General features: G+C 38.1%; 1 long non-coding RNA gene and 1 other non-coding gene across 2 annotated transcripts; both read right to left on the bottom strand.

Annotated features, from left to right (window-relative positions):
- Positions 1-322: 322 nt before the first annotated feature.
- TRNAW-CCA lies at positions 323-394 on the bottom strand. The gene has a single exon. It is a non-coding gene; the product is annotated as a tRNA-Trp (tRNA).
- An 11,508-nt stretch (positions 395-11,902) lies between these two features.
- Positions 11,903-15,509, bottom strand: LOC120882652. The gene is made up of 2 exons (XR_005725529.1): positions 15,479-15,509; positions 11,903-11,985 (listed from the first exon to the last, which is right to left on the bottom strand). It is a non-coding gene; the product is annotated as an uncharacterized LOC120882652 (long non-coding RNA).
- Between the last annotated feature and the right edge of the window lie 4,747 nt (positions 15,510-20,256).

The raw sequence follows: 20,256 nt of genomic DNA, 5'->3' as shown, positions 1-20,256 counted from the left end.
GATCAAACCTAGGTCTCCTGCACTGCAGGCAGATTCTTTACCAGCTGAGCCCTGAGGGAAGCCCAAGAATACTGGTTTGGGTAGCCTATCCTTCTCCTGGAGTGGGTAGTCTGTCCTTTCTCCAGCAGATCTTCCTGACCCAGGAATCTAACTGGGGTCTCTTGCATTGCAGGTGGACTCTTTACCATCTGATCTACCAGGGAGGGTGAGGGTGAAGTCGCTCAGTCATGTCCGACTCTTCGTGACCCCAAGGACTGTAGCCTACCAGCCTTTTCCATCCAAGAATACTGGAGTGGGTTACCATTTCCTTCTCCAGGGGATCTTCCCTATCCAGAGATTGAACCTGGGTCTCCTGCATTGGAGGCAGACGCTTTAACCTCTGAGCCACCAGGGAAGCTTTCTCTTATTCCCTTAGATAATAGTAGTTATCTTCTCTCCACTCTTCTCAACATTGACAGACCTTATTTACCCAGAGCATATTTATTTATTGAGTGTCTGCTCTGTCAGACATAATGCTGTGATCCTTAACATTTACCAGACTATTTAAAATGGTCTGTTTGCTTGTCTTTCTCTCCTATTAGACGAGTTCCTCTCCAATGACCCATAGACAAATGGAGGTGTGTAATGAAATTTCCTGAGATTGCATGCAACAGTTTATGTGTTTTAACATATGTTCATTTTCTGGAGAGAAATTCAATACCTTTCATCAGATTTTCAAAAGGGGCCAGGTGCCACAAGAGGTACTTTTACCTTATTTTGAATTTTGAATAGCTCAATGTTAACCTCACAAACCCAGATTCAGACAGACCATCTATTAAATGTGTAATACATGGTAAATGATATGAGTCTTCTTGTTGTGTGTTCTTCCAGGTCTAATGTGAGAAATAAATGAACTGATTTTTGTATCACTTAGTATAATTTCTAAGTACTTAGTATACATATAATAAATATTAAGGAAAAATACAGTGTTTTCATACAGCAGGCACATTACATAGGTAATGTGAGCATTTTTCTAAGGCAGGGTTTCCCAACTTTGACACAACTGACACTTTGGGAAGGATCATTCTTTGTTGTAAGGGGCTGGCCTGCACATTGCAAGATGCTTAGCCACATCTCATTAGATGTCAATAAACCATGCTTCTCAGTTCAGTTGAGTTCAGTTGCTCAGTTATGTCTGACTCTTTGAGACCCCCTGGACTGCAGCAGACCAGGCTTTCCTCTCCATCACTAACTTCTGGAGCTTTCTCAAGCTCATGTTCATCAAATCTGTGATGCCATCCAACCTTCTCATCCTTTTCATCTTCTTCTTGTCCCCTTCTCCTCCCACCTTCAATCTTTTCCAGCATCAGGGTCTTTTCAAACGAGTCAGTTCTTCACATCAGGTAGCCAAGTATTGGAGTTTCAGCTTTTGCATCCTTCCAATGAATATTCAGGACTGATTTCCTTTAAGATTGACTGGTGTGATCTCCTTGCAGTAGGCCAGAATACTGCAGTGGGTAGCCTTTCCCTTCTCCAGGGGTTCTTTCTGACCCAGGAATCAAATTGGGGTCTCCTGCATTGCAGGTGGATTCTTTACCAAGTGAGCTATCAGGGAAGCTAGATCATAACATAGCACTTAAAGCACAGACACATAGAAAAAAGTTTAAGAGAAGCACATTACAGAAAGCATCAACAAAGTAGAAAGGAGAAAGAAAAGTAACATAAAGATGGTGTAAAGATTATCAGCAAATGCTAGAAATCTAAGTAATAATACAACTAGCTACACTTTAGATACTTGAAGAGAAAAACAAAGTCATGTACAAAGTGTCAAATAGAGTGGACAGAGACACTGCAAGGGATGTTAATTAGCATCTTCGTGGTCCCAGATAACTATGAGATTCAAAAATAGAATTTTCAACATCCAGAGAACAGAAAAATAGGCCTGACTTGGGTCAGATCTTAGAGTCATCTGGTCACTGAGCTAGTGCCTATAGAAGAATCAATACTACATGACTGTCTCATCTGTTCCCTCTGTACTTGGTAGAGAGTAGGTGTGTTAGGGTTCTCCAGGACCAGTAGGATATACAAAGGATATACAATTATATATATATATATATAGATATATATATACATGGAAAAAGAAAGTTCTTATATAATGAATTGGCTCACAAAATTACAGAGACTGGCAAGTCCAAAATCTTAAGGGTGGATCAATAGGCTGAAGTCCCATTAGAAACAATGCTGAAGTTCCAGTCTGAAACCGGTAAGCTGGAAACCTAGGAAAATGGACATTTCAGTTCCAGTCTGAAGGTCATCTGCTATAGATCAAGAAACAGTCAAGGTTTCAGATGAAGCCTGAAAACAGTAAGCTAGAGAGTGCTCTCTTGGGACAGAAAGGCTTGTCTTTTTGTTCCATTCAGGCCTTCAACTGATTGGATGAGCCCCACCTACAACACACCAGAGTTGGCTAAATCTGAGTGTTCTAAACCTTTCTAATTTTCTGGACAAAATTTCCAAAATCAAATTCTGTTGACGTTCTTTTGACCTCAGCTAACTTTGGGACGCTTCAAAGGAACCCTGAAACATCCCAAATAGATATTAAACTAAGTAGATTCATTTGGCATATGGAATTATATGGGAAGTATTATATTATCAAATGAGTAATGCATCTTCTTTTGACTTCCCCAGTGGCTCAACAGTAAAGAACCTGCCTGCAATGCAGGAGCCACAGGAGATGCAAGTTTGATTCTTGACTTGGAAAGATCCTCTGGAAAAGAGCATGGAAACCCACTCCAGTATTCTTGCCTGGAGGAGCCTGGCAGGCTACAGTCTATGGGGTAGCAAAGAGTCAGACACTAATTTCACTCAGTGACTGAACAACAACAACCACCTACATTTTAAAATTTTATTTATTTTAATTGGAGGCTAATTACTTCACAACGTTGTGGTGGCTTTTGCCATATACTCACATGAATCAGCCATGGGCACACACGTGTTCCCCATCCTGAACCTCCCTCCCACCTCCCTCCCCATCCCATCCCTCAGGGTCATCCCAGTGCACCAGCCCTGAGCACCCTGTCTCATGCATCGAACCTGGACTGGTTATCTATTTAACATTTGATGATATACAAGTTTCAAGGCCATTCTCTTGAATCATCCCACCCTCACATTCTTCCACAGAGTCCAAAAGCCTGTTCTTTACATCTGTGTCTCTTTCACTGTCTTGCATATAGTGTCATTGTTACCATCTTTCTAAATTCCATATATATATATATATGTTTCCATATATATATATATATGTTTCCATATATATATATATGTTAATATACTGTATTGATGTTTTTCTTTCTGACTTTCTTTTCTCTGTATAATAGGCTCCAGTTTCATTCACCTCCTTAGAACTGATTCAAATACATTTTGGAGGGCAATCTACTCTACATTTTGGAGGGCAATTAATATGTTAATCTGTTGAGCACATCATGAGAAATACCAGTCTGGATGAGTTACAAGCTGGAGTCGATAGGCAGGAGAAATACCAACAACCTCAGATATGCAGATGATACTACTCTAATGGCAAAATGTGAAGAGGAACTAAAGAGTCTCTTGATGAGGGTGAAGGTGGAGAGTGAAAGAGTTGGCTTAAGACTAAATTAAAAAAAAAAAAAACTAAGATCATGGCTTTCAGCCCCATTACTTCATGGCAAATAGTGGGGGAAAAGGTGGAAGTAGTGACAGATTTCCTCTTCTTGGGCTCTAAAATCATTGAGGGCGGTGACTGCAGCAATGAAATCAGATGTTTGTTTCTTGGCAGGAAAGCTATGATAAAACCTAGACAGTGTGCTGAAAAGCAGAGACATTACTCTACTGACAAATTTCCTTATAGTTAAGGCTATGGTCTTCCCAGTGGTCACATACAGTTGTGAGAGTTGGACCATAAAGAAGGCAGAGTGACAAAGAATTGATGCCTTTGAACTGAGGTGCTTGAAAAGACTCCTGAGAGTCCCTTGGACAGAACCAGTCAATCTTAAGGGAAATCAACCCTGTATACCTCTTAGAAAGGCTGATGCTGAAGCTGAAACTTCAGTATTTTTGTCATCTGATGTAAATTGCTGACTTATTGGAAAAGTCCCTGATGCTGGGAAAGACTAAGGGTAGAAGGAGAAAAGAGCATCAGAGGAGGAGATGGCTGGATAGCATCACTCATGCAATGGACATGAACTCAGGCAAACTTTGAGAGATGGTAACAGAGAGGACTGATATGCTGCAATCCATAGGGTCACAAAGAGTCGGACATGACTGGGCAACTGAACAACAGCAACCCTCATCACCCTCAGGGAAACAACCAGGATGCTGTTTGATCAAATATCTAGGCAGCCTATAGTTCAGCCAGGTCGACATATAACATTAACCATCAGAGCATTATTATAGGAGAAAAAACTGTTTTAAAATAATTGCCTACATAGATCTGTAACTTTAGATTGTGATTAAATTGTTTGCTTCACTCTAAACAGGATAACCACACTAAACTCCCTAAGACTGATATAACTAATGTTCAGATTTCTTCAATAGCTAAAGATAAAGCTAAAGGAAGGAGAAGGGATTTTTTTAATTTGAATAACAACAGTCAACCTTATTTATGCAAATTTAGAGGTGGAATAAGTCTGATGAGTCACAAAGACAATGTAATAAATACAGAGCTCTGCATTTTGCTTCTTTAGCAGCTTTCCATATTGAATGGTAATTGCTAATCTGATTTTGCTAGTATTGCTATGACTTGCTTGAAATGCTTGATTTAGCTGTAAAGCATTTGCCTTGTTCTCTGCAGTAGTTTTCCTGTGGCTATCTGTTTTTTTCTCAGCTTTAGGATTAAACCATTTGAGCTTGGCTTACACAAAATTACATTCATCAATAAAGTTCTTTACTGATTTACCTATTTCTTCATTTGTGAAATGAAGATATTTGTGTGCATTTTCATAAGGATATTAATTAATGATTGTGAAGACATACATAACTTCTCAGAATAAATTTGTGATATAGTTTATTAAAAGATGGATGGACTGAAAGCATTATATGCATATGCAGTTTTGTTCTTAGAATATTAACCACATTAAAATTTTTTTTTGTTAAGGGCAAAATTTCCATTCTTTGTTTAGACTTTAGATCTTCACTTTGTCTTGCATAAAAGGAAACTTTTATATTCATTATTCTATTGTTGGTAAGTATTGGATAAACTTTTGCAACAAATTAGGCATTTGTTTAGACATTAAATACAACTGAATGTGCTGAAATTTTAAATCCTATTATTTTACACTAAAAGTGCTTTAATGATATAACTTTTGTATTTTAATTACAAAACCATCTAAATAGTATCTAAAGGGATTCTACCTTATATAGGCTCTGTCTGTAACAAATTCTCGGTTAACAGTGTTTTACTGTAATTGGCAAATACTAGATTAATCAATCTCCTGCTAAATTTAGGGCATCAAAAACATCTGATAGTCCAATTTAAATGTAATAAAAATTAGCTGCACAGTGAGGTTGGGAATCTTGCAAAAAATGCAAAATTTTGTGAACGTTATGTCAGAGAGCCACATGAATGTTATTGCAAAACTACCAACGAACAAGGGCAAAACAAGAATCTGGCCAAGTAAGAAGAGAGAGTTTACATGGTTGTGAAATAGTAGGTGCTGCAAAAAGAATCAGCCTCAAAGTAGTCATAGAGTTCTTTGGGAAACTATATAACATCAAATATTTTTGCAAGAATATATTCCTACTGATTTTTTTTTTTTTGTCTGAAAGTGAAATGGAGTTAAAAGGTGGACCATGCTCTGTTATCAGCAAATTTGTCAGAAAAAAAATACAGATAAAAACAAACAAAGTTAAACTTGATATTGTCAAAAGAGATATTCAGTAAGCATATTTTTATGAATAAAATTTTATGTTTCATTTTTATTGTAAGCGCATTAAAAAACAAACTTTACTTTCATTTTCTATCATTCTGATACATACCAGCTGATTGTGAACTCTGGGTATAGGGTATGTTAGAGACAGGGAAAATGTGGATATAGTGCATCTACATTGCTTCAGTTGACATCACCAATTACAAGCTATTTTTTGAAAAGGTTCATTAGCTTTAACATCCTTCATTATACAGTGGCATAAATGAAAAAGAATAAAGATTCTATCACAACCCAGACACTGCTATTGAGAGAAAACCTCCTAAACTAAGTTTCTGTGTTTTGTCAACTTTAGAACCAGATATTGAATATATTTTCAACTCGCTTCCCACTGTATTACACTTTTTAAATGTCTACCTAAAAATGTTCATCATGCACTGTTGAATTATTTTAAAAAACATGTTATGGAGTACAAAATATCAGTAGATCTTAATTTTTGTTGATTTTTTTTTTTTTAAGAAAAGGAAACATACCCATCTGAATGCAGAGTTCTAAAGAATAGCAAGGAGAGAAAAGAAAGCCTTCTCAAGTGAACAACATAAAAAAAAAAGGAAAACAATAGAATAGGAAAGACTAGAAATATCTTCAAGAAAATTAGAGATTCCAGGGGAACATTTCATGCAGAGATGGGCACAATAAAGGACAGAAACTGTATGGACTTAACAGAAGCTGAAGATATTAACTAGACAGAAGAGCTGTACCTAAAAGGTCTTAATGACCTGGATAAACGTGATGTTGTGGTCACTCACCTAGAGCCAGACATCCCAGAGTACAGAGTACGAAGTCAAGTGGGCCGTAGGAAACAGCACTACAAAAAAGATAGTGGAAGTGATAGAATTCCAGATGAGCTATTTAAAATCCTAAAAGATGACACTGTTAAAGTGCCATACTCAATATACTAGAAAATTTGGAAAATTCAGTAGTGGCCACAGGGCTGGAAAAAGTCAGTTTTCATTCTATTCCCAAAGAAAAACAATGCCAAATAATGATAAAACTACTGCACAATTGCTACTTCTCATTTCACATGCTAGCATGTTTTGTTGTGAGATTCCCCCAGGCAACTCTATAATTAGTAGGTCAGCAAGGTAATATGAACATTGCTGAGTATGCAATCAAAATTCTTTTCTCACAGCTAGCAGAGTACCCACTAAATTCTATTTGGAAATGGATTTTTCAGTTGGTCACAAAAATAGGTAGACAATTCTGGTGAATTGTTATAGAAGAGAAATAACATAATATTCAAGACTGTTTCTATATTTCACTACATCACTCTGGTTTTGTGGCTCTCTTACTTATCACAATGCTAAATTACATTGGGTGCCTTAACATCACAGTCTTAAGTCAGGAAAAAAAAAAAAACTTCAATCTCTTACATTTTGGACTCAACTTTGAAATCAAATATGGAGAATATTCCTTTTCTCTCATAGAAAATATTCTCTAAATATGGGAGTAGCAGGATGAAGGCAAACAGGGATGGGAATGAACAATATCTAGGAGTAGCTGGTGGTTGATGGATGAATGGGATTTGGCTAAGAGTAGAGAGAAAATTGAAAGAGGTGCTGAAAGGCTACAAAGCCATGTGAAAAAGGAAACAGTTGGTGGAATAGGAGATATTTGGCCTAGAGGATAAACTACTCAGGAAGGACATGATATTTGTATTAAAGAATTTTGAGATCTGTAATGTTGAAGAAGGAATAGACTTCCCCATGTACCCTGTAATTAAGCTTAGACCAATGATGGGCATTTCAGCCAGAGAAACAGTGTACTAGGGAAAGAGAGACAGAAAACAGATACAATACAGTATTTTTATATAAATTAAAGTGTCATGAAATTAAATAATATTTTTATATGAGAAAAAATAAAATAAATAACAGAGACAATCAGGCAAACCTCTTGGAAGAGAATGTTTATGATGAGACCAGAAAGATGACACTCTAGCAAAGCACAAAGTTTTGGAACTAGAAGGAAGGGTGTATATTATAACCAGAAGGAACAGTATCTACAAGTGCCCTATGGAGCAAAATAGTTTATTGTATTTCTGAAACTAAAAGGTCTCAGTGGCCAGAGCATACAGTGCAAAGTAGAGAGTAGCAAGAGATGATGAAACAGAAATAGGCAAAGTTCAGGTCATGCAGTGCCTTTTAGGCAAGGATACAGAGTTTGGAACCTTTTCCTAGGTGTTATAGAAATCCACTGAAGAGTTTTAGCAGAATGATCAGAATCCACAAAAAACTGTGGAAAATTCTTCAAGAGATGGGAATACCAGACCACCTGACCTGCCTCTTGAGAAACCTGAATGCAGATCAGAAAGCAACGGTTAGAACTGGACATGGAACAACAGACTGGTTCCAAATAGGAAGAGGAGTACGTCGAGGCTGTACTAGAAGGGGATGACAGAGGATGAGATGGCTGGATGGCATCACTGACTCAATGGACATGAATCTGAGTGACCTCCGGGAGTTGGTGATGGACAGGGAGGCCTGGCGTGCTGTGATTCATGAGGTTACAAAGAGTCGGACACAACTGATCAATTGAACTGAACTGAACTGATTGGGTTATCCAAGTGATCCCAATATAATCACATGAGCCATTTAAAGTATAAGGGGAAAATAGAGATGTTTGAAGAATGAGAATGGCTCAATATGTCATTACTGACTTGAAGACAAAGATACCATGTAAAGAGCATGAGAAGGAAATACATTCTTCCAAAAACCAGTAAGCTTAGATGACTCTGATCCTTAGATGTGAACTGCAGCCTTGGCAAACAGCTTGATTTCAATATTACGAGGCCTCAGAAGAGTATCCAGCCATGCTGGGTGAGTTCTTACTCACAGAACAACAAGTTAATTATTGAGAGTTGTTTTAAGCTGCTAAATTATTAAGTAATTTGTTATGTCACTGATAGGACATTATTACAACTAGTTCTCTTTTATTACACTTTCAAATTACAACAAAGATCCAATTAGATATAAACATTTATTTCAGCCCTTCCACCCTTCAGGTAATATTTACCTTTATGCTCACAATCCTTTCATACTGCCAGCCAACCTGTGATAAGTTTACATATTTTTTCTTTAACTGCATATTGTCTAAATTTTGCTTATTGCACCACATATAATCCCTTAAGAGTCTTAAGAGATAAAATATTCCCTACCCTTTCCTATTTATATCATGCTTAATATGTTGGAATTTTTTTTTTTTTTGGATGAAATATCAATGATCCTACCTGGAAAACCACATTCTCCGGATAGCAGTGATGTCATCAAAGAGATTAACAACAACAACAAAAAAGAATGGAAATGACTTAAACTGAGTTGGCAATACTGTGAATTCAGTGTATATCAGTCAGGTTATCTCTACAGGTGAGTGACTAATGGAGAGTCCCTTGAGGAGCTGAGGGGAAGATTTATAGAATTTAAAGGACAAAACAAATGAGAACTCCGTCTTAGAGAGAAACTTGCTTTAGACTCGATGATATGCTGAGTCTATATTTGAACAATCATTAAGATTATTTTGTCATTAGACCAAGATGCGAGGCACAAAGGAGCTAAGAGCATAGACAAAAGCTAGATTGTCATTCTTTAGTAACAAAATATCTGGTAGAGGGAAACTGTGTCAGTCTAATTCACAGATTCAGTTTGAATAAAAACTAATATGCTGTAAAATATATCTGTTTATAGTTTGATATCCCATAGTTTCTTTATTTTTCTTTTGAAAGATTATGTTGTCTTAATTTGCAGTTTGTTACAAAGACCTTTTTTTAAAAATCTGGTAAATTTTAATTTTAAAAGTTGCCCAATGTTTGTTGTATGCATTCCCTGCTCCTATAGAGGCCCTCCAGTTTACTTTCTTAATGCCTCCAATGGAAATGAAAGTTATCTTGCCTTTGTCGTTGCTATAGGTGATGTCTCCTGCCATTAGCAAGGAAAGTCCACCATGTACTGAAAAATCCTACTAAAAGAAGGAGAAAAACTTTAACAACACACATAGCTAGGTGATTCCCTAACAGTCACAAAGTTTTCCAATATTTTGTGCAAACACATAATTTCTGCTTGTATTTAATTCTCCAAATTTCTGAAAAATTAAACATTAACCTCTAAGTAGGTAGCCAGAGGACTGATAATATAATTCTCTGTGCTGTCCTTTTTCAGGGGCCTCCAACCTCTGAGATCTCATGCCTGATGATCTGAGGTGAGCTGATGTAATAATAATAGAAATAAAATGCACAATAAGTAATGGGCTTGAATTATCCCAAAACATTTCTTGTCCCCACCCAGGTGCATGGAAATGCTGTCTTCCACAAAACCAGTCTCTGGTGCCAAAAAGATTGAGGACTGCTGCTTTAAATAATGCTCTTGAAGAACCACGCATGTGTCCCAGCCAAAACTCATCTGCCTCTGTTGCTTATCCTCATGTCCTTCTAGAATCCTGCAGTCAGCCTTCTAGATATGATTTGTGTTCCACTTTAACACTTTTCTTACACGTGCTGAAAGTTATTGAAATATTTAGCAGCATTCATGACCTAAAATTATTTCAAATAACATAATGACTTTCATCTAAAATACACCATGGGTTATATACATGGGGGTGAGACCTAGATATCAGTTTGGTATTTTTTAAACTCTCCAAGTGATTATTATGCACAGAGAACTTTGAGAATCATGCCTCTAATTAAGCCAGTCTTCCACAAATTGAAAATTTTCTTAAAATTCAGATCCTGACTCACTAGGTCCTGGGTGAGAACTGATATTATGCATTTCTTTTTTTAATTAATTAATTTTTATATTATGCATTTCTAACAACCTTCCTCGGAGAAGGCAATGGCACCCCACTCCAGCACTCTTGCCTGGAAAATCCCATGGACAGAGGAGCCTGGTAGGCTGCAGTCCATGGGGTCGCTAAGAGTCAGGAACGACTGAGCGACTTCCCTTTCACTTTTCACTTTCATGCATTGGAGAAGGAAATGGCAACCCACTCCAGTGTTCTTGCCTGGAGAATCCCAGGGACGGGGGAGCCTGGTGGGCTGCCGTCTGTGGGGTCGCACAGAGCCGGACACGACTGAAGCAACTTAGCAGCAGCAGCAGCAACAATCTTCCTTATAACCAATACTGCTGGCTTGTTGGTCATACTTTAAATAGTAAAGGCTGAAAGCATTATGTCTAGATTTCAGACATCAATATTAATTGGCAGGACCTGCATCTCTGCTGTGATTAATTTTCCCTTTTTCATGTTTCCATGAGGTAGTGCTCATTACCAGTTTTAAAAGAGTTACAGTTTCATAAGGTCACTTTCATCAGTTCTATCAATCTCTTCATGCAGACGTTCCCAAGGAAAAAAGTTATTTTTTTGTTGAAACTGGAAAAAGAATCTGCACTAATTCATTTGTCTTTCTCATTTAGAGTAGCCTGTTGCCCTTGGGATCTGAGATTTTTTACATATGTGTTAGGCAGTTGTGATTTATAGTGAGAATGGAGATTAATTCTGACAGAAAGCCTCATTCTGGCCTCAACTGTATTCTCACAACCTGCTCTACCAGCCCTTGTTTGTTTAACAATTTGATTGCCTATCTTTCCTGTTGTTTGTTTGTTTGTTTTTCTTTCTACTGGTTTGGACTAACATCCACTTTAAAAATAAATAGTCCTTCCCTCTTTCATTATACCTTCCACTTAACCTGAGAATCAAATCATAGATTCAAATGATTTCCCCAATTAACCACAAAAGAGTTTTCTCATATATGTTAATAATCAGCTCATGTTTTGCGTAGAGTTTTATTTTTTTCTCATCAGTGATTTAAATCTTTCCCTTTGAGAGGTGAATAAAAAGAATGCTTCTGTGCATATATATATAAAATACATGACTCTATGACAAGATTCCCCACACTTTGTTCTGAGAGCTAACAGAACAAAGTTTGGGAAACAAAGTTTTCTGTCTCAAAATGGAGAAACATTATCGACAATGTTAAACAGTTCTTTTTTTTTTTTTTTTTTTTTCGGCAGGTGAGTTGTTACACACTCCTTAGCGGATTCCGACTTCCATGGCCACCGTCCTGCTAACAGTTCTTTAACACAGGACTTCATAAAGCATTTCAGAGGCTATCAAGTATTTTGGGGAGGACTATTAAACAGGGCATGCAAGCCCTCCGTCTTTTTCCTTGGAAGATATGTTAATATTTCTGGAATACTAATGTGCCAGGGAGTAGTCTGCTAATTACTAACAAGGCATGAAAACAATGTCTCTTTTTACTTTAATTTGTCTTATTACTGATTTTGCTATGAAGTGTTTGAAGATATAAAGTAACAAAGGAGAGGTCTAATTAAATCAAATTTATCATTATAGGCAGCAGTAATGCCAACTTTGTTTTGTTTTGCATAAACCCTGGTACTTCGTCTCCACCCTTAACCCTCTTACATTGTAAAAGCTTTTTTTTTTTTTTAATGTTGGCAAATATGTTGAGGACATATACAAAGTAACAGTAAACCTATGAAAGTTAATTATTAGTTCAGTGTACCTCAAATATATAATAATTACAGCTTCAAAATTTACTCAGGTTTACTTAGAATTTATAATCTAATAGACTAATAGCTGTGCCAAAAGGTTATAGGATGGTGGATTAAACAGACCTACTATTTAGGCAACTAGTTTCCTTAGTTTGGCTATCAAAAATGCCTCTTTCCGTGCTTTTGTGGAACTTTCTTTGATAGTCTTTTTGTATTATCTCTTCTTTACATCTCCATTTGGAGTAGTTCATTTTGAATAATTGCTGCTTCTGCTTGCAGTTTCGTTTATGTGCTTACTTCTGCTCATTTGAATTTTTGAACATATGGGAGAGATAATTTTTAAAATCCTATAATCATTTGGCTTTATTGCAACACTCCAAGTGACCTAATCTCACCCATGGTATAGAGAGATGTTTTTGATAAGAGAGAAATGAAATACTTGATAGATCAAATACCTGCAACTTCCTCTACTCACACCCTTCTTTTGGCAGATAGGTAACTGACATTGAATTTTTCTTGCTAACTTAAGTGTATGTCTTTTTACAAAACCCACTCTAAAGCATGACATGTTACATAAAGATGTTGTTCTAAAAAGATAACATGTGATTAGTATTGGAGCATGGTAATAAGATCCTAGGGTGTCCTGCAGTGCAGAAAACCTCAACACTTCCTTAGAAAGGCCCAAAGGCATACAGTTCTCACCACTAACTATGCATAATAAAAAGAAATAGAGCAATATAGCAATGATTTAAGGTGATGCAATATAAAAAAATGTTTTAACTGTCTTTATGTCCCAGTTGACTTCTTTCTATAATCAAGCATGAATATAATGCATTAATTACAAGAATCTAAAAGATATGTTCCTTTTTAAAAACCCTTTATGACTTCTTCTGTAAAAGTAGGCAAAACATTTTTAGGTAAAGTAAAAGAATGATGTGAAACCTACTCTAACAGATACCAAATTGGAAGAGGAAAAACTGTATATGTATTATATGTGATGCCTATATCTTGAGAAATCTATATGCAGGTCAGGAAGCAACAGTTAGAACTGGACGTGGAAAAACAGACTGGTTCCACATAGGAAAAGGAGTATGTCAAGGCTGTATATTGTCACCTTGCTTATTTAACTTATATGCAGAGTACATCATGAGAAATGCTGGACTGGAAGAAACACAAGCTGGAATCAAGATTGCCAGGAGAAATATCAATAACCTCAGATATGCAGATGACACCACCCTTATGGCAGAAAGTGAAGAGGAGCTAAAAAGCCTCTTGATGAAAGTGAAAGAGGAGAGTGAAAAAGTTGGCTTAAAGCTCAACATCCAGAAAACGAAGATCATGGCATATGGTCCCAACATTTCATGGAAAATAGATGGGCAAAAAGTGGAAACAGTGTCAGACTTTATTTTTTTAGGCTCCAAAATCACTGCAGATGGTGACTGCAGATATGAAATTAAAAGACACTTACTCCTTGGAAGAAAAGTTATGACCAACCTAGATAGCATATTCAAAAGCAGAGACACTTTCTTTGCCAACAAAGGTCCGTCTAGTCAAGGCTATGGTTTTTCCTGTGGTCATGTATGGATGTGAGAGTTGGACTGTGAAGAAGGCTGAGCGCTGAAGAATTGATGCTTTTGAACTGTGGTGTTGGAGAAGACTCTTGAGAGTCCCTTGGACTGCAAGGAGATCCACCCAGTCCATCCTAAAGGAGATCAGTCCTGGGTGTTCAATTGAAGGACTGATGTTAAAGCTGAAATTCCAATACTTTGGCCACCTCATAAGAAGAGTTGACTCATTGGAAAAGACCCTGATGTTGGCAGGGATTGGGGGTCAGAAGGAGAAGAGGATGACAGAGGATGAGATGGCTGGATGGCATCACTGACTCAATGGATATGAGTTTGTGGACTCCGGGAGTTGGTGATATACAGGGAAGTGTGGTGTGCTGGGATTCATGGGATTGCAAAGAGTCAGACACGACTGAACGACTGAACTGTACTGAACTGGCACATACATATATATGTATATATAATATATACATAATCCTAGATCCTTTAAATGTGTAATTTTTAGTGCTCTAAAATCCATATATTTATCCATATATATGTCTGTGTGTGTGTCAGTGTGTCTGTGTGTGCTGTTCATGTGTGCTAAGTAACTCCAGTCGTGTCTGACTCTTTATGACCCTAAGGACTGTAGCTTTCCAGGTTCCTCTGTCCATGGGATTATCCCAGCCAGAACACTGGAGTGGGTTGTCATTTCCTACTCCAAGGGATCTTCCTGACCTAGGGATCATTTCTACATCTGCTGAATCTCCTGCAATGGTAAGTGGTTTCTTTACGACCAGTGCCACCCAATAACCATGATGGTGTGATCACTCACCTAGAACCAGACAACCTGGAATGTGAAGTCAAGTGGGAATTAGAAAGCATCACTATGAACAAAGCTAGTGGAGGTAATGTAATTTCAGCTGAGCTATTTCAAATCCTAAGGTGATTTGTTAACGTGCTACACAAATTTGGAAAACTCCACAGTGGCCACAGGACTGGAAAACGTCAGTTTTCATTCCAGTCCCAAAGAAAGCAATGCCAAAGAATGGTCAAACTACCACACAATTGCCCTCATTTCATATACTAGCAAAGAAATGCTGAAAATGTTGCAAGCTAGACTTCATTAGTATGTGGACAGAGAAATTCCAATGTTCAAGCTGGATTTAGAAAAGGGAGGCGAACCAGAGATGAAGTTGCCAAAAATCCTTAGGATTATAGAAAATGCAAGAGGATTCCAGAAAAATATCTACTTCTGCTTTATTGACTATGCCAAAGCCTTTGACTGTGTGGATCACAACAAACTGTGGAAAATTCTTAAACAGATGGTAAATAGACAGACCACCTTAGCTGCCTTCTGAGAAACCTGTAGGCAGATCAAGAAGCAACAGTTAGGACATGGAACAACAGACTGGTTCCAAATTGGAAAAGGAGTACATCAAGGCTGTATAGTGTCTTTCTGCTGATTTAACTTATATGCAGAGAACATCATGTGAAATACCTGGCTAGATGAAGCACAAGTTAGAATCAAGATTTCTGGTAGAAATATCAAGAACCTCAGACACGCAGATGACACTACCCTTAACGGCAGAAAGCAAAGAAGAATTAAAGAGCTTCTTGATGAAAGTGAAAGAGGAGAGTAGAAAAAAAAAAAAAACTGTCTTAAAGCTCAACATTCAAAAACCTAACATCATGGCACCTGGTCCCATAACTTTATAAGAAATAGATGGGGTAACAATGCAAAAAGTGAGAGACTTTTTTTCTTGAGCTCCAAAATCACCACAGATGGTGAATACAGCCGTGAAATGAAAAGACGTTTGCTCCTTGGAAGAAAAGCTATGACCAAACTAGGCAGCATATTAAAAAGCAGAGACATTACTTTGCCGACAAAGGTCCATACAGTTAAAGCTATGGTTTTTCCAGTAGTCATGTATGGATGTGAGAGTTGGATCATAAAGAAAGTTGAGCATCAGAAAACTGATGCTTTTGAACTGTGGTGGTAGAGAAGTCTCTTGAGAATCCCTTGTGTGGGGCCCTAAATGGAAAACCTTAAAAAAGAAGGGCTAGCTTTGTGGTTTAGAGCTAAGATGGCTCCTGGCAGAAGAGATGAGGGCGCGGCCTAAGTTGTCTGTCAAAACTTTTGATTGGCTCTCTTGATTTCCATGCACGTAGACAGCGCGTGATCACCATAGACTCCTGTTATAATGATGGCCATAGACTCCTGTTATAATGATGGCACATGATGATTTGACCTTTAATGTGATTGGTGCAACTATGGAAAGTCCCTCACAAACCCCTCCCTGTTTGCCTTTATAAACCAAGAGCTTACGACAATAAAGCAGAACTGCTTAGACGGAACCCCTGTCGCGTCTGATTGTCTCTCGCTCGCCGAGGGGCTGGGTTGGCGGACAGCAGGCTCACCTCTCCTCGGGAACCCTCGGCTTTGCTGAGGGAAGTTCCACTGGCTCTCTCTTTCTGCGGAGCTCCCCCCGCACCTTGGACTGCCAGGAGATCCAACCAGTCCATCTTAAAGAAAATCAGTCCTGAATATTCATTGGAAGGACTGATGCTCAAAATAAGGCTCTGATATTTTGGCCACCTGATGCAAAAAAACAACTCAGAAAAGACTCTGATGCTGGGAAAGATTGAAGTCAGGAAGAAAAGGGGATGATAGAGGATGAGATAGTTGGATGGCATCACCAAGTCAATGAACATGAATTTGAGGTAGCTCTGGAAGTTGGTGATGTACAGGGAAGCCTGGCGTGCTGCAGTCCATGGGGTTGCAAAGAGTCAGACAGAACTGATGGATTGAACTGACTAATTATTCATATAATATAGTCATATATATATGAAAGTGAAGTGAAAGTGTTAGTAGCTCATTTGTTTTGACTTTAGCTCCTGGAATTTTCCAGGCAAGAATACTGGAGTGGGTTGCCATTCCATTCTCCAGGGGGCTCCCCCAACCTAAGGACTGAATTTGAGTCTCCTACATTGCAGGCAAATTTTTTATTATCTGATACATTGGGGAAGCCCATATATATATACTCACAAATATCTCCTGGAAATAATGTCAGAAAAATACAAGAGAGAGAGGGAAAAAAAGTGAAAAAGGCAGGAAATTCATAAAATAACTAAAACCTTTAATAACATAAGCATGTATCCCCAATCTCCCTACTGTTAATATAAATGCAAATTAAAAACAGATAAAATTTTTCTCCTATCAAACTGAGAAAAATTTAAATCATAATGATATTTAGTACTAGAAAAAGCAAGACCTGGTGCTGACTGTGACTCTGAGCTCCTTACTGGAAAATTCAGTCTTAAGTTGAAGAGAGTAGGGAAAAACACTAGCCCATTCAGATATTACCTAAATCAAATCCCTTATGACTATACAATGGAGGTGACAAATAGATTCAAAAGATTAGATCTAGTATACAGAGTGCCTAAAGAACTATGGACAGAGTTTCATAACGTTGCATAGTAGGTGGTGACCAAAACCATTTCAAATAAAAAAAAAAAAAAAGAAATGTAAGAAGGCAGAATGGTTGTCTCAATAGGCCTTGCAAAGAAGAGAAGTGAAAGGCAAAGGAGAAAAGGAGATATACCCAACTGAATGCAGAGTTCCAGAGAATACCAAGGATAGATAAGAAAGCCTTCCTTAGTGACCAATGCAAAGAAATAGAGGAAAACAATAGAATGGGAAAGACTGGAGATCTCTTCAAGAAAATTGGAGATATCAAGGGAATATTTCTTGCAAATATGGGCACAATAAAGGACAGAAACAGTATGGACTTAACGGGAGCAGAAGATATTAAGAAGTGGCAAGAATACACAGAACTATACAAAGAAAAAAAGGTCTTAATGACTCAGATAACCATGATTGGATGGTCACTCATCTAGAGCCAGACATCCTGGAATGTGAAGTCAAGTGGTCTTTAAGAAGCATCAGTAGGAACAAAACTAGTGGAGGTGATGAAATTCCAGCTGAGCTATTTCAAATCCTAAAAGATGATGCTGTTAAAGTGCTGCACTCAATATTCCAGCAAATTTGGAAAACTTTGCAACTGATCAACAAGTACCATCCTTCTCCAGAACTATTTAATCATCCCATACTCTGTACTAACTCAACCGCTCCCCATTTTCCCTTCTACCATTCTCTAGTAAACATCATTTGCTTTCTGTCTTAGAATTTGACCATTCTAGGTACCTAATATAGTGTGTATATATATAGTGTAATGATACAATATTTATATTTTATGTCTGACATTTCAGTCAACATAATGTCTTCAAGGGTCATCCATGTTGTAATTTCTTATTTTTTTAAAAGGCGGGATAATATTATATTGCATTTGTATATTACATTTTGTTTATCCATTCATCTGTTGATGGGCATATCGGTTGTTTCTGTCTTTAGGGCCTTGTGAATAATGCTGCTGTGAACGTTTACATATTCTTTCACTCATACATAGCCACCCTAAATCCAGTAGCATTTAGCATGTACTGTAGCATGTACTGTACAGGGCCAGAATATGCTCTTAGTTTGGGCAGTCATGGGAAACCTGGCAGTCCCTAAGGAAGACCTCTTTCTGCCCTTACTTGTGGGCAAGAGCCCTTTGCCTCTCACAGTCGATCACTGTCCCCAACCTCTGCTGCTCCAGCCCTTTTTTGGATCTGCTCAACAGGACCTGTGGGGCTTGTATAATCACTATGCATGCTTTGGGACATGAACTGTGGTGAAGTGGCTGCTGTTAGAAACCTGGGCTGCTTCTTGGGAGTCGCTTAAGTAGGCACCAAATAGGTGCTGCCACTTCACTTGGGTTCTACCCTGGGACTTGATTCTAGTTTCCAAGATTGAGTCTTTTCTCCTGTCTTGGCCACACCAGATCCAGTGCTGTACTGTGTCTGGGAGTGATTGGGATAGGAACATTCACTTGGTTTGGACTGGGACACACAGTGAGGTTGTTGTTGAGGAAAACTCAGCAGCCTCTAGAACAGACCTCTCTCCACTCCACCTTCAGAGCTAGCCAGCACATGCACAGTCTTCATGAGTGGAGTCCAGGCTTCTCTCTGCCCTTTTATTTGCTGCTGTTACCCTCCAACCAGTCTAAGGGTTTGTCTCCTTTGCCTAGGACCCCAGGACTGGGATGCACAGCCTGTGGCTCGATCTACTCACTCCTCAGGGTGATTCCACTCATGTAATCTCACTTTTTCTCAGAGTACCCTCCTAGGGGCACAGGTTCAAAGCCAAACAATTTTCTTCCCTTCTTACATGATTACATGTGTATCTTTCTTATAGCCTTGGCTGTACAGGCATCATTTTGCCAGTTTCCGGTTCATTACAGGGAGAATTGTTTCACATGTAGATGTATTTTTAACATGTTCATAGGGAAAAGTGGCCTCCGTATCCTCTTACTCTGCTATCTTGATTTCCCTCCATGTCAACTTTATTTTAATAAGACTAATAGTATTACAGGGGCCCAGAACAAGAAAAGTAAACCCAAAAAATAAAAGAGAAAATCCAGAATTGTGTATTCAAATATATGTGTATTTGGTGTATGTGTATTGATCTAATTGTTTTTAATATAGAGTTTTTTTTCCATTTATAAAAACTATTAATTTTTCAGTCTGTATATAGAGAGTTATTTAGAGAACCCCGAGTTAGTTATAATTGTGTAAATAGGGTTTATATAAAACTATGTTTTGAAATGGGGGGTCAGATTGCTTTAGCATGCTGGAAACAATTGTTTTCTATGTTTTCTACATTATATCAAGTATTTAATGAGTGAAATAACATATTGTTGAATAGCATATTCAGAGAGAGGAGATATAGAAACCATAATAACTGATGGAACTTAAGGTAGTTTCATTGATTAGAATGTAAACTCCTTGAGGACCATTTAACTTGTCCTTATTTCTTGAGTGGGACCAACAAAATATCTTCCATGTCTGTTGACAGAGAGAAATGATGACTGACTTCAGTTTTTCCTTTCACCAAACTGTAATTACCTAGTCACTCTAAGGCAGCATTCTCCAACTTTTTGGCACTAGGGACTGGTTTCGTGGAAGACAATTTTTCCATGGACAGGGGTGCGGTGGGGGGTGGAGGATGGTTCAAGAGGCAATGCAAGCTCTGGGGAGCTACAAGGAAGTGGCAGAAAAAGCTTTGCTCACTGGGCTCTCACCTCCTGCTGTGCAGCCTGGTTCCTAAAAAGCCAAGTACTTTGTACTGGTCCATGGCCCAGGGATTTGAGGCTCCTTCTCTAGGGCACTGTGTAGTCC

This window comes from Oryx dammah, unplaced genomic scaffold, assembly GCF_014754425.2.
Source record: "Oryx dammah isolate SB20612 unplaced genomic scaffold, SCBI_Odam_1.1 HiC_scaffold_23, whole genome shotgun sequence".
In the NCBI taxonomy this organism is placed as follows: Eukaryota; Metazoa; Chordata; class Mammalia; order Artiodactyla; family Bovidae; genus Oryx; species Oryx dammah.
Note: the sequence above shows the minus strand (reverse complement) of the source record. Positions and strands in the feature narration are given on the sequence as shown.